The sequence below is a fragment of the Hordeum vulgare genome, chromosome 3H (assembly GCF_904849725.1).
Source record: "Hordeum vulgare subsp. vulgare chromosome 3H, MorexV3_pseudomolecules_assembly, whole genome shotgun sequence".
Taxonomy (NCBI): Eukaryota; Viridiplantae; Streptophyta; class Magnoliopsida; order Poales; family Poaceae; genus Hordeum; species Hordeum vulgare.
The window spans coordinates 195,016,453-195,032,379 of NC_058520.1; positions in this window are offsets into that span (position 1 = coordinate 195,016,453).

Sequence of the window (15,927 nt, forward strand, 5' to 3'; positions counted from 1 at the left end):
CTCTCTCTCTCTCTTCCTCCTTCCTCCATTTCTCCCTCTCACCCCACGCACTCTCTCTATCCCATAGGTCCTCCCCGTCATGGACGCCCGTGAAGCTTGTCACTGGTTGCAAGCCCCTTTGCTTGCCGTATTGAGAGGCCCCAGATCCGGATGTGCCCTTCCCACGCCCGCACCTAGCTTCCCCGTGTCGGACTGCCTTCCTTGTCGATATGCAGTGCCACCATCTCACTGCTTTGGGACGGGGATGACGATCGATCTCCCACTCGCTTCACATCGCCAGCGCCACGTGGGACGCCTCTCATGCGGGCCACACAGCAGCAACCAGTCGGATCCATCGCAAGGCCCATTCTCACCACCCCTAAGGCCTAGCTCTGCCCCGGCCTGCCTCGCCTCTCTTGGGCCTCTCCATCAACTGGGCCCAAGGCTAGTAGGTGAGCGCCGCCCGCTAAATCCTGCATGTGCATCATATAGTAACGTTGCACTCATTTAGACTCAGACAAAAACGACTAAGTCCGTGATATTTAACAGCATATATGCATCTTTATGTGATTGTAAGTTTTAAACCATGCATCCATTCAACATGATTATATATCTAAAATGATCTACACAAGATGCTCTACATTATGGTGCCATTTGCATGCACAATAGGTTGCATGTAAATGCTCAAATCTCTGTTGCAAAAGTGATTCACGTTGTAATCATCAAAAACTGATATTATATTCAAACTTTGGTGGATGATTGCATCTAATCCGTAGGTATTTTGCATATGGATCCTTCATGATATTTGTTCTATGTGATGTCTACTTTGATGCCATGCCTCTGGTTTCCATGTAAATCTTCTCTATCATGTCAATATGTTGCTCTAAAGGTGCTATCATGATAAAATATGCTAATCTATTAATGTTAAGTTCCATTTTGCAAAGCTCAAATTGAGCAAACCATGTTTGTTTTGAATGTGTGCCAACGAAGTGATTTGTAGTATGCCATGTCTAATTGTTGTTAGTAGCTTCGCCATGCCATGAATATCATGTTTAGGTGTATTTTTAATCATGTGAACTTTACATACAAATGTTGTTGTTATGAGGGTCCAAATAATTCTAAGTGTGGAATCTGCTATATTTTGTTGCTATGTTTCCATGTGAATTGACATTAATCTACAACCCCTTTGTGGATGGACCAATGGAGTGAATTGTAAAGCATGTTATCCTCTAATAGTTTGCGCCATTAGTTTATAAGTATAGGTTTCGCATCCTAGTTAATTTTTCTATCAAACTTGTCAATATGATAAAACTGTTGTTCCTTGCACCATGCTAGTTTTTCGAAGTCCGGGAAACTGCTTAGTTCAGGTTGTCATGTTGGGTGGATACTAGCCATGTTTTTGTGCATAGTTTGATGTTGCTCATGTGGAGTTATTTGTAGTGCATCATATACTCTATCATGTTGTAGAATTTCATGCCATGATATGCCATGTAGCATGTGTTTGTCCTGCTACAAATATGCCTTCAGAATAAAACTGTTATGTTAAAAATTGTTATTCTCTCTAAGTCTGAAACTGTGTTCAAGTAGCCATCTTGTGAGCTCACTTCCTATTGATCCATGCTTCTAATAAATTTTCTCCAGTGAAATGAATTACTGTGCATCATGTAAACTATTGCCCCATGTCTTGTTTGTGAATTTTAGATTCATGTAGCTTGTTGTTTTGGTGTGTGCAAAATGCCATGTTGCTATTTTGACCAGATTATTGTTAGAACTTGTGTTGGTTGTAGTTGTTAAACCGTTGCTCCGTTTTGAACATGCCATTTATGAAACTTGCCTAGAATTTCATGTAGTCTCATACTATCTTTCTGCATACATGTTTGTGTATGTTGTTTGCATGCATTTTGCAGTCATGACATATTATCTTGTGTTGGTCATATCTTTTAGACCGTAACTTCGTTTGAGATTATCTATATATGTAAATCACCTAAAATGACATGTATAATCACATGGTGCATTTTTTTTCCATGTTTAATAATTATAAAATATGGTTAGTTCATATCTTGACCAATTTCGAAATTAACATATGGGCTCATTTCAAAAATACTATAAGTTGTTTACGACCTCATTTAAAATGCTTAGATGGATAGTTTATTTATGCTTCACCTCTTGTCATGTTTAATAACATTTAATTTTGTCGTGTACGTAAACGGGAGTGAACTAAATAATTCAAATGTGGAGTTTCGTCATTATGCAACTCGTTGCATATTGTGCTTCACTTAATGTGTAGAAGTTGATTGTTGTACTTTGCCATGAGATGCATAATTAAATGGACACATCATATTTGATTGTGCACCATGACATGAATATGTTGTGGTGTTTACCATGTGTTGATTGTTTGTTTTCCGGATTGCTTTTCTCGATCGAGTTTCGAAAGCGTTCGGAGCATGAGGATTTGTTCGACTACGCCCGTTTGTCTACTTCACGTAATCGTTCTTCTTCCAAGCGAGATCTCGGGCAAGATGACCATTTCCCTGGATACCACTACTATCACTTCTATGCTAGTTGTCTCGCTTCTATCATTATGTATCATTACCTACCACTTGAATGTCAAGCCTCCCAACATTGCCATTAAAAGCCTCTAACCCCTTCCACACCCTAGTAAACCATTGTTTGGCTATGTTACCGCTTGTTCATCCCTTCTTATAGCGTTGTTAGTTGCTGGTGCAAGTTGTTTCCATGCTTCTACATGGATATCTTGGGATATCGCAACATTATTGCTATTTAAATTAATGCACATATATACTTGGTAATGGGTGGAAAGGCTTGGCCTTTTTCTCGGTGTTTTGTTCCACCTTTCCCGCCCTAGTTACTTGTGTACCGGTGTTACGTTTCCTAATGAGCGCTCCTAGCATGCTTGGGGTTGTTATGGGGACCCCTTGATTTTTTTGGGGATAAAATTCTTCTCGCAAGGCCCAACATTGGTACTACATTTGCCTAATAACTAATAAAAATGCATAGGGACCCGCCGGCACCCGCGGAGAATTAATCAACAACCCGAGACAATGCTCCTCGTGATTCCGAGGATATTTGGGTGTCTCAAGGTTGAGATCTTCCACCGGGATTCCGAGGAGACTACGACCTATTCCATGATTGAGGTTTTCCATGCAACTTGTGGCTAGTTTGTGATGGATGAGTTGGAGCATCCCTCGAGGGTTAAATCTTTCGGAAATTTGTGCCCGTGTTATGTGGCAACTTGGAAACTTGTTTAACATCCGGTCATAGCAAGCTTGAAGTAAACTCAAATAATATACACTAACCGTGTGCGTAACCGTGCCCATCTCTTCTTGTGAGGTTTGAACCAAGAAGGGAACACTGTGGGGTTATGTTTGACTCATAAGTAGGTGTTCACGATCACTTATTGATCATTTCTAGTTCACGTCCGTTTATGTGTAGATCACTCTTCTTATTATTGTACTCGTATGTTATCCACTCAAATAAATGCTTAGTGTTTGTTGCAGCCTCACCACTTGACCACGCCTCACCCATTAAGCTTTGCTAGTCTCGATACCCTTGGAAATGAGATTGTTGAGTCCTTGTGGCTCACGAATTAGCAATAAATATGGTCTTGACTCTGAGATAGTAGCTACTTTCTGCAAATCTTTTGCTACCTATGTTGATATTCCCAAGGGGAAGTGGTTTAAATATCATCCTCCCATTAAAAATTTACCCGAGGAACCTATTAAAATTAAGAAGGAAGAAATAATTGTTAACCATGTTGATCCAATTGTTCCCACTTCTTACATTGAGAAACCTCCTTTTCCTGTTAGGATTAGAGAACATGCTAAGGCTACAACAGTGGTTAATAAGAGTTATGTTGACACCTACACCTTCTGAACAAATAAATGTTGAGCCTAATGTTGTTATAGTAAAAGATCTCCTAGCTGATAATATTGATGGCAGGTTATTTGTCTCTCTCATGAAGCTGCTAGAATTGCAAAGCCTATTAGAAACAAACGGGATGAACTTGATAAAAGTAAACCCTTGGTAGGCCTATTATCTCAGTTAAAATTAGAGAACATGGCTATCATGGCGTGTGTGATATTGGTGCCAGTATTAGTCCTATACCTTTTATATTATATCAAGAAATTATGAATGATATAGCACCCCCTGAAATCGAAAATATTGATGTCACTATTAAACTTGCAAACCACGATACTATTTCACCACTTGGGATTGTTAGAAATGTTGAAGTCTTGTGTGGAAAAGTCAAGTACCCCACTGATTTCGTAGTACTTGGTTTGGAACAAGATAACTTTTGTCCCATCATATTTGGTAGACCTTTCTTGAATAGTGCTAATACTGAAATTAATTATGCTATTGAGAAGGACAAAGTGAGCTTTGGCGATACATGTCATGAGTTTAATTTCTCCAAGTTTAGTAAACAACCACATGAAAAGGAATTACATAATAAGGATGAAATTATTTGTTTTGCTTCTATTGTTGTACCACCTACCGATCCACTAGAACAATATTTGCTAGCTCATGAGACTAACATGCATCTGAATGAAAGGAATAAGATAGATAGGATATTCCTTGATTAACAACCTATCCTTAAGCACAACCTACCTGTTGACATTTTAGGGGATCCTCCTCCACCCAAGGGAGATCTTGTATTTGAGCTTAAGGCTTTACCTGATACGTTATAATATGCTTATCCTGATGACAATAAGATATATGTTGTTATTATCAGTGCTAACCTTTCAGAGCATGAAGAAAAGAGATTACTCAAAACTTTAAAGAAGCACGTGACTGCTATTGGATATACTCTTGATGATCTTAAGGGCATAAGCCCCACTGTCAGCACAATTAAGATGGAACCAGATGCTAAACCAGTCATTGATCATCAACGTCGTCTCAACCCTAAGATGAAATAGGTGGTAATAACCAAAATACTAAAACTTCTGGAAGCACATATAATTTATCCTATTGATGACAGTAGATGGGTAAGTCTTGTCCATTGTGTTCCTAAGAAAAGTGGTATAATTGTTGTTCCTAATGATAAAAATGAACTTATTCCACAAAGGATAGTAACTAGTTATATGATGGTAATTGATTTCGGGAAATTGGATAAGGCTACTAGAAAAGATCACTACCCCTTGCCTTTTATTGATCAAATGTTAGAAAGATTATCTAAGCACGTACACTTTTGCTTTCTTGATGGATATTCTGGATTCTCTCAAATACCTGTGTCAAAAGAGGACCAAGAGAAAACTACCTTTACTTGCCCTTTTGGAACTTATGCTTATAGGTGTATGCCTTTTGGTCAATGGAATGCACCTGCTACCTTTCAAAGATGTATGACTGCTATATTCTCTGACTTTTGTGAAAAGATTGTTGAGGTTTTCATGGATGATTTTCAGTTTACAGACTTCCTTTGATGATTGCTTGAGCAACCTTGATTGAGTTTTGCGGATATGTGAAGAAACTAATCTCGTCTTGAATTGGGAGAAGTGCCACTTTTGGTGAATGAAGGTATAGTGATGGGGTTATAGTCCTAGGGTAGGGTCATAGGCCTGCCCTATGAGTCCTACCCAAGGACTAACCTTCATAAGGGATAAGGCCTTTAGTCGGTTCCGACTGAATTAAGGACTTCCCATCATCCAGTCGGTGACGATTCCTCCATCATCCAGTCGGAGATGAGCATTCGGAGCATATCGAACTTACCGACTGGATTCCACTCCGTGCATCGTAACCCCCCTGGAGGGCAACGGTCATACGTTTCCATGTACCTTTATTAGCATTTAAGACATACGTCACCTGTAACGTATGCATTTATTCGCCACTACTCCACCCCTGCGAACCAAACCGTTGTGAAGGGTAGCGCACTCTATATAAGCCGCCCTTCCCCACTGGTGCAGGGGTTAGCAATTCACTGTAATCCATATTCCACTCGACAACAAGCTCCCAAGAGCACTGAGACGTAGGGCTTTTACCTCCACCGTAGAGGGGCCTGAACTCATACAACCTCGCCGTAGCTAAGGCTCTGCCCATCCTTTCGTACCCTACACATCTACTGTCAGACTTATACCCACGACAGTTGGCGCCCACTGTGGGGCAGGCGTCTAAGTTACTTTTCGGTGAGTTTGCGACTACATATTTTCGTCATGTCGTCCGGTGGTGATTTGAGCATGTGTCGCGAGATCCTCTTCGGCGCTCTCTCCTTCATCGTCGACGATTCGGCATGGCTTCGGGATGCCCCTCTTGACGTCGAGGCGCTCCCCAGTCGTGGGGCTACGCACTTCCGTGCCGGCGCCCGCGGCATCCTTCTTCTCCAGCAGTCGGCTCCGGTGTCGACCTTCGCCCCCGTCACGCGCCGCAACAAGCGGTCTCGCCGTCCGCGGCTCCAGCGTTGGGTGCAACACGCTCAGGCGCGCCAGAACGCGTCTTCACAAGTGGCAGTCCTCGAGTCGGTTGTAGTTGCGCCGCCGTCCCAGTGCTCGGACTCAGTTCCGACAGAGTTCCCTTCCGAGTACATGGGTCGCGGGCCTGCAGCCGAAGTGCACATGGCCAACTCCCATGAAAGCCCCCGCCAGACCGGCCGGAACGAGCACGAGGTCGGCGAAACCTCCGGCGCTCGCCATCAACCCCGCCGTTCTGCCAGTCGGCGCACTCGTCAGAGCAATGTGGAGGTGTTCCGCACACCCGTCCTCAACCTGGCTGTCGCCGCCAGGATAGCCGATTCCCTCCAGCCGACCGATTCAGAGGCTGGCAGAGGGATCGAGCAGATCCGTGCCCTGCTGCACACGGCGCAGCAACAAAATTCGGCGGTCTCCTAGTCGCACAACAGGATTCACAATAGTTCTGTTCACGCGAACACGCATCGGTCAGTTCACAGCCCCGGTTCTCATCAGCGACACAGGGGAGGCAGCCGCTCCATGAATCCCGAAGATCGTCGCCGCTCACGCACCCCTCCGCGGGGTGGGCCCTACGGGCCCCGACATCCTGATGATCGGCGTTCATTCGGTGACACTTATGATCCAAGGCCCGACGCAAGAGGGCATATCGCTCAGAGGAGGGTCGACAGGGGCCGGGCCCACCATGATGGTCACGATATGGACCGTCCGAGTGGAAGCAGAACCATCGTCTCTGGTCCCGAGTGTTTCAGCCGAGCCATCCGTTCGGCTGACATCCCTCCCAACTTCCGATTGGCGACGGGGATCAGCAAGTTTACAGGAGAATCCAAGCCAGAAACGTGGCTGGACGACTACCGAGTGGCGGTCCAGATCGGAGGAGGGGATGACCACGTCACCATGAAACACCTTCCTCTGATGCTTGACGGCTTGGCACGAGCGTGGCTGAACCAGTTGGCCCCCTCAAGCATCTACAGTTGGGCAGATCTGGCCCGAGTCTTCATCAGGACCTTCGAAGGGACGTGCAAACGCCCTGCTGGCCTCGTGGAGCTCCAGCACTGTGTCCAGAAGCAGAGTGAGCCCCTGCACGATTTCATTCAGCGTTGGACGACCCTCTACCACATGGTGGAGAACGTCACAGAGCACCATGCAGTCTGCGCCTTCAAGGCAGGCGTGCGGTACAGAGATTTGTACCTGAAGTTCGGTCGAACAGGCGACATCTCCATGAGTAAGATGATGGAGATAGCGGCGTGCTATGCAAATGGCGAAGAAGAAGACCGCATTCGGAGCGGCAAGCACAAAGCAGTCACCGATGGAGATGGCAACAACACTCAGAAGCAGAAGCAGAAAGCTCCGTCCACTCCGCAGGCAGAGGCCGCAGCCGTTACCAATGCCAAGTTCAAGGGCAAGGGGAAGGCTCAGTTCACCCCCAAGAACAAGCAGTTCGGAAACCCCATCCTAGACCAGCCATGTCCGATTCACAGAAGATGGATGAAGAGGGCAACGCCATATATCCGAAGCATACCACTCGGCAATGTTGCCTCCTGCTCCACGGGTTCGGCGAGGGGCAACCGAGTGAAAAGGGCAATGAACAGGATGAGGAGGACAAGGAGGATCCGTTCCCCCAAGTCCATGCAACACTGATGATTTTTTGCTCACGTTGAGAGCAAGAGTCGACTGAAGCTGGTGAACAGGGAGGTGAACATGGCCACGCCGACCAACCCCACGTTCCTCAAATGGTCTCAGACTGCGATCACCTTTGACCAGTCGGATCATCCAGCACACGTACCCACCCAAGGGAGGCAGGATTTGGTCGTCGACCCAGTGGTGGAAGGAGTCTGACTGCGCAAAGTCCTCATGGACGGTGGCAGTGGTTTGAACATCATGTATGCTGACACTCTCAAGGGGATGGGCATCCCGATGTCCAAACTTAGCGAGAGCATCATGCAGTTCCATGGAGTCGTCCCTGGACGAAAGGCCAAGTCACTCGGCCAGATCGCGTTGGACGTCGTCTTCGGCTCCGACAAGAACTTCCGCAAAGAAAAGTTGACGTTCGAGGTGGTGGACTTCCAGAGTGCGTATCACGCAATTCTGGGCCGCCCGGCGTATGCGCGTTTCATGGCCCGTCCATGTTACGTGTACCTGAAGCTGAAGATGCCAGGCCTGAAAGGTGTGATCACTATCACAGGCAATCGGCAGCGGGCCGAGGAGTATCTGCAGCAGGGATCGAGGATCGTCGATCAGCATATGGCTGTCCTCGAGCTTGACGAGTACAAGAAGACAGTCGACCCCGCTGACTTGATGCGTTCGAAGAAGCCAGCTTCGGAATCTGCATTCCAGTCGGCGGGAGAGACGAAGAAGGTCAGCATCCACCCGACGGAAGGACACCGCTACCCCGACGAACATCTCCACCACCCTCGATCCTAAATAGGAAGCCGAGCTCATCCAATTCCTCCGTGAGAACTGGGACATCTTCGCATGGAAGCCCTCTGACATGCCAGGTGTACCCAGGGAGTTGGCTGAGCACCGACTGCATGTGGATCCCGCCGCTCGGTCTGTCCGAGAACGCCTGCGTCGGTCCGCCGCGCACAAGAGGAAGGCAATCGGAGAAGAGGTGGCCAAGCTTTTGGCAGCCAACTTCATTCGCGAGGTACACCACTCCGAGTGGCTCGCCAATGTTGTCATGGTGCCCAAGAAGGATAGGTCGCTCCGAATGTGCATCGACTTCAAAGATCTCAATAAGGTCTGCCCGAAAGACCATTTTCCGCTCCCCCGCATCGATCAAATTGTCGATTCGACTGCGGGTTGCGAGCGAATGTCATTTCTTGAGGCCTACTCGGGCTATCATCAGATCCGTCTGTATGGCCCCGACGAATTAAAAACAGCCTTCATCACCCCACTCGGGTTCTTCTGCTACATCACTATGCCATTTGGTTTGAAGAATGCAGGAGCAACCTTTATGCGCATGATCCAAAAATGCCTCCTCGACCAGATCGGTCGGAATGTGGAGGCGTATATGGATGATATCGTAGTCAAGTCACGCAAAGGTTCCGACCTGCTGACTGACTTGGCAGAAACATTCGCCAACCTTCGTAGGTACGATATCAAACTCAACCCAGCCAAGTGTTCATTCGGCGTTCCCGGCGGAAAGTTACTCGGTTTCTTCGTTTCCGAACGAGGGATCAGTGTCAACCCCGAAAAGATCGGGACCATCGTCCGAATGGAACGGCCGGTCAGAATACACGATGTTCAAAGGCTCACAGGTTGCCTAGCGGCTTTGAGCAGGTTTATCAGTCGACTCGGCGAGAAGGCACTTCCTCTGTACCGACTCATGAAGAAATCATATACTTTCGAGTGGACAAACGAAGACCAAGTCGCATTCGACGACCTCAAAGTCCTACTTTCCACCCAGCCGGTTCTTACTGCTCCGCTCAGTAAAGAGCCCCTTCTTCTGTACATCGCGGCTACAAATCAAGTCGTCAGCACTGTTCTCACAGTCGAACGGGAAGAAGAAGGCAAAGCATACAAGGTTCAGCGGCCAGTGTATTACGTCTCCGAAGTCCTGACTCCTTCCAAGCAGAGGTATCCCCACTATCAAAAACTTATCTACGGGATTTACATGACTGCGAAGAAGGTGGCTCATTATTTCCAAGACCACTTGGTGTCTGTCATTTCTGATGCTCCGTTGTGGGAAATCCTCCACAATCGGGACGCATCGGGCCGAGTGGCGAAGTGGGCAATGGAGATGTTGTACTGCGACATCAAGTTCGAGGCCAAGAAAGCTATAAAGTCTCAAGCTCTGGCTGACTTCATAGCAGAATGGGTAGAACAACAGCAACCGACCCACATCTACTCGGCTCATTGGACAATGTTCTTCGATGGGTCCAAGATGTTGAATGGCTTCGGCGCTCGCGTTGTGATCATATCGCCAAAGGGTGACAAACTCAAGTATGTGTTGCAGATACACTTTGATTCCTCCAACAACGAGGCAGAGTATGAAGCTCTCCTTTATGGACTGCGCATGGCCATCGCACTCGGTGTCCGTCGCCTGATGGTCTATGGTGATTCGGATTTGGTGGTTAATCAAGTGATGAAGGAGTGGGACGTCAGAAACCCCACCATAACCACATACTGCAATGTAGTGAGGAAGCTCGAGAAAAAGTTTGAAGGTCTAGAACTCCACCATGTTCCGCGACTGAAAAACCAAGCAGCTGATGAGTTGGCAAAACCAGTCCCGAGTGACGTCTGCCTCGAGCACCTCCACCTTCCCTCAGTTAAAGAAGATCCTTTCACAGAGGAACCAGTACAACCAAAGAGCTCGACAGATCCGACTGAAGTTGAAGTACCTACTGTGGTTGATTTTATCGTGGAGATTCTTGCTGTCATCCCCGATTGGACTGTGCTGATCATTGCATACATCTTGAAGCAAGAATTACCAGAAGACGATATCCTAGCCAGACAGATCGTCCGCAGGTCAAAATCGTTCACTGTCATTGATGGCCAGTTGTACAAAGAAAGCGTTTTAGGCGTCCTTCAATGATGCATCTCCCCTGAGGAGGGACAGTTAATCCTGGAAGAAATTCACTCGGGAACCTGCGGTCATCACGCCTCCTCGAGGGCAATCGTCGCCAAAGCATTCAGAGCTGGCTTCTTTTGGCTGCAGGTGAATGAAATGGCGAAAGATATGGTCGACCGGTGTGAAGGCTGTCAGTCCTATTCTAACAAGTCCCACAAGCCAACATCTGCGTTGAAGACAATTCCTCTTGTTTGGTCGTTTGCAGTATGAGGATTAGAAACAGTCAGTCCATTCAGGACAGGCCAAGGGGGATTCACACATCTGTTGGTGGCAGTCAACAAGTTCACAAAGTGGATTGAAGCCAAACCCATCAAGAAGCTCGACGCCCTTACGGCCATCAAGTTTGTCAGGGACATCATCTCCAGATTCGGGGTACCTCACAGCATAATCACTGACAACAGAACAAACTTTGACTCGGACAGATTCAAAAGTTTCTGTACAGGCCAAGGTATCCGAGTGGATTTTGCATCTGTGGCGCATCCCCAAACAAACGGGCAAGCAAAGCGGGCGAATGGACTTATTCTGCAAGGTTTGAAGCCTCGACTCCTGCGAGAAGTGGGACATGCCGCCGACGCATGGGTCACCGAGCTACCTTCGGTGCTTTGGGGTCTCCGCACAACCCCAAATAGATCTACAGGGCGATCCCCGTTCTTCCTCGTTTACAGAGCAGAGGCAGTCCTTCCGAGTGACTTGCTTCACAATGCTCCACGAGTTGAACTCTTCTTCGAAGCTGAAGCAGAGCAAGCAAGGCAAGACGGAGTGGATCTCCTAGAGGAGGAGCGCGAGATGGCACTGACACGCTCAACCATTTACCAACAAGATCTGTGGCGCTTTCACGCGCGACACGTCAGGAGTCATACATTCCAAGCAGGTGACCTGGTGCTCCGAGTGGATCAGCAGAGACCTCACAAGTTGGCTCCCGCCTGGGAAGGACCCTTCATCATCTCCAAGGTGCTGAACAACAGAGCATATCGACTCTACAACATCGACAGGGAAACGGATGAGCCGCGAGCATGGAACGGAGATCTCCTCAAGCGCTTCTACACGTGACCGTCGACTGAAGCAATGTAAAGAACAAGTATCGGTGAAGTAATACAAAGCAGATTGAGTTTTTGCAGATTCAAAATTCCTCTGCGGTCGCAGACTCCGGTAAAAAAAACTTAGCTGCGATCCAGAATCGCCTAAGTATTAACTTTCTCCGAGTGCGCACTTAACGTCGCACTCGGGGACTTAGCTGCGATCGAGAATCGCCTAAGTATTAACTTTCTCCGAGTGTGCACTAAACGTCGCACTCGGGGACTTAGCTGCGATCAAGAATCGCCTAAGTACAAACTTTCTCCGAGTGTGCACTTAACATCACACTCGGAGACTTAGCTGCGATCCAGAATCGCCTAAGTACAAACTTTCTCCGAGTGTGCACTAACCGTCGAACTCGGGGACTTAGCTGCGATCAAGAATCCCTAAGTACAAACTTTCTCCGAGTGTGCACTAACCGTCGCACTCGGGGACTTAGCTGCGATCAAGAATCGCCTAAGTACAAATTTTCTCCGAGTGTGCACTAACCGTCGCACTCGGGGACTTAGCTGCGATCAAGAATCGCCTAAGTACAAACTTTCTCCGAGTGTGCACTAACCGTCGCACTCGGGGACTTAGCTGCGATCAAGAATCGCCTAAGTACAAACTTTCTCCAAGTGTGCACTAACCGTCGCACTCGGGGACTTAGCTGCGATCAAGAATCTCCTAAGTACAAACTTTCTCCGAGTGTGCACTAACCGTCGCACTCGGGGACTTGTTTGCGATCAAGAATCGCCTAAATAGAAAGCTTCCTTCGCGTGTATCCTACAGATCCACTCGGAGACTCACCAAACCCTCATTGAGGCTCATGTAGATGTCAAGACAACTGACAATTACATGAGTAGCAAAACCTCATTGAGGCTCATGTAGACGTCAAGACAACTGATAATTACATGAGTAACAACTCGCTCCGAGTACGACCTGACAGTCGCACTCGAAGACTTAGCCGCGATCACGAATCGCCTAAGTACTCGATTGCCTTCGAGTGTATCCTCCAGATCCACTCGGAGATTCAGCAGACCCTCAGTGAGGCTCATGCATATGTCAAGACAACTGACAATTACATGCTCCGCATGTTTTCCATTGGCTTCGCCAAGAAACGCCAAACAAAAACCATGAGCCAAAATCGTGTCAACAACTCTTTGGCAAAAGAAGAGCAAAAGATTCGATTCAAATTCAAAGTTAGTCTAAAGATAGTTGGTTCAGTATAGATCAAGCTTATCCACACCGAACCACGAATGTGACGGCCAACAGCAGTGGCCAAAGTTTCATACAGCCTACACTCGGCATACCGAGGTAAAAGTTTTCTCAAACACCGTCAGGACTGGCACTGGGACTGGCAGGCTCCACGAAAGTGTCGAGGTCGATCCCGTCTGCGATGCGAGTGGCGCTCTCAAGGAAGGTCTCCATGAAATCTTCGAATCGAAGCTTTTTGGTGTTGGCGACTTGCATCGCCTTCAGCTTCTCTTCGCGAGCCTCCTTGCAGTGCACTCGGACCAGCGACAGCGCCACGTCCGCACCACAGCGAGCCGCAGACTTCTTCCACGCCTGCACTCGGTTCGGGACCTCCTCCAGCCGAGTCATCAAACCTTATATCTCTTACCGAGACTCGTCTTCAGGCCAAAGCTCCTTGTTGATTCGGCAGACGACCTCTCTCAGTCGACCGATGAAAGGTCCCACTTTGCCCAGGTGAATGTGCGCTCGGAGCAGGTCTCGATTGGCATCCTCGCCGAGTGGAATGTTTGGAAGAACCGACCGCTCAACGTCAGCTGCCTCAGCCTCAGCGTCCATGCAAAAATCTGCACAGACAGGACGAGCAAAAAATAAGCACAGAGTGAAATACAGAGTAAAGAAGCACTCGGAAAAACAGAACTTACCACCGAGAAGCGCTATCATCTTCCTTGCCCAGTCACTGACGTAATTCTCCTGTGCTATGCACCGCCTGTTCAACACCTGCATCTACCCCATCAGCTCGGTCCTTTGTTTCCCCATTTTCTCCACTTCAGCCGCCAATGCCTTCTTTGCCTCACGGGACTCCTCCAAGGACTTTTCTCGTTCAGCCAGAACATCCTTCATACCAGCCAAGGCAAGCAATTCTGCATCCAGTTCCGCAGCAAACTGAACCTTTTCAGCCCTCAGAGTCTCGTACGCTGATCCCATCTCGCAAGTCTTCTGCAAGTCAGCGCCAAGAGACGATCAGACAAATTCAACAATAAAAATTCGGAGTTCTTCAGACCCCTGCCGACGCAAGCAGTCGACAGCGGTCTCGGGGACTACACCCAGTGGGTTCACTAAGAGTGACCCCACTGGCATGAAGCTCAAACAGGCCCACCCTATTGAGATACATAACAACAAAAAAGCCTATGAGGTTACTACTACCCGACCTGAGTAAAATTACTCTCGGGGACTCATCCAGTAGGTGCACTCGGAGTGCCCCCACCGGTAGCATTCGAACAGATTAGTTTTGATCTGATCAAGTTAAAGAAAATGTATATAAAGACAACTATCGGTGCAAGCACTCGACAGAAGTCTCGGGGACTACACCCACTGGGTTCACTAAGAGTGAACCCACTGCAAAATAAACATACTGTATCCGAGTACATTGCTTAAACACCCACAGGGTTACAAGAGGAAAGTAAATACTTACTAGCCCACTTACTCGGATATCGTCCCGGAGTTCCAAGCTTCCCTTGTACACAGACGCGATGGAGTCGTACGCTCTCTTGGCGTCACCCGCCATCAACTCCGCCTGCACCATGGCCTCCTTGGCAGCTCCCACCTGATCTTCCGGGAGGCGCCGGGCGGCGTACTGGACAGTCGACGGACCTGGCACCACAAGAGACTCCTTGGGCATCCCAAGTCCTGCTCCAGTCGGTTCAACAGCGATAAGTGTCGTTTCAGTCGACGGCATCGTCTCAGTCGGTGCGCGTCCATGGCAGGAGTAGTAACCGGTGGAATAGCCTCAAGGACAGGCACCGTAGCTTGCTCGGGCCTCTCCTGGTCGTCCTCCTCCACGGGAATCACCTCTAAAGGAAACCCGACCGAACGATGTGAGATCACGGAAAAATAAAACAAGACCAAAGACAGAATTCGTGATGCAATAATGTAAAGCTCTCGGAATCGCCACGACGCACCTGGCTGGGATGTGACAACATTGTCCATGTCCATGGGATCGTCCCCCTGGCGTGGTGGAGAGGTGGCGGAGGTGGCAGCTCTGTCGAGTAAAATTCATTCGACCAATAAGCATGAGTTCAATCAAATACTAGAAGAAGATAGAAGAACAATGCACTTACGTTGAGGTGACACGAACTGTGACCCTCATCCGCGGCAAAGCCTTCCGAGGCTTAGATCCACTCGGTTTGGCCGCCTTAGAGGGCTGACCCGCGGGCTCAGCAACAGAGTCCCTGGTCCTCTTTGTGCTCCGAGCACTCGGGACCACAGGAGCAGCTGGCGGGGCACTCGAGGCCGGTGGGGGAGCCGACAGAGTCACGGGTTCATGACGGCGTTTAGTTCGAGGCTTTGGCGGTGGGGGTGGCGAGTTCTGCTCCTCATCTTCCTCCTCTTCTTCTTCAGACTCCTCCTCCGTCTCCCCACTGTCGGAGACGTACTCGACGCTCTCCAAGCTGCCCTCCTGGCTACCTTCTTCCTCCTCGGCCGGATTCCCGTTCGAGACAGGAGAAATCCAGTTAGTCCACGCCTGCACAAGATATAGTCGACAACATCAGACGTCAGACAGTGATTCAAGAAAGCGATAAATCTAAGACAATTGTGTGCACTCGACAAGTTGTACTCACCTCATTCGGAGGAGGGTTGTCCGTGCAGAAGGGCTTCACTCGTCGGGCCCCTCTGGGGTTATCGCAGGCGCCTGTGATGTTGAGGACCCACGAC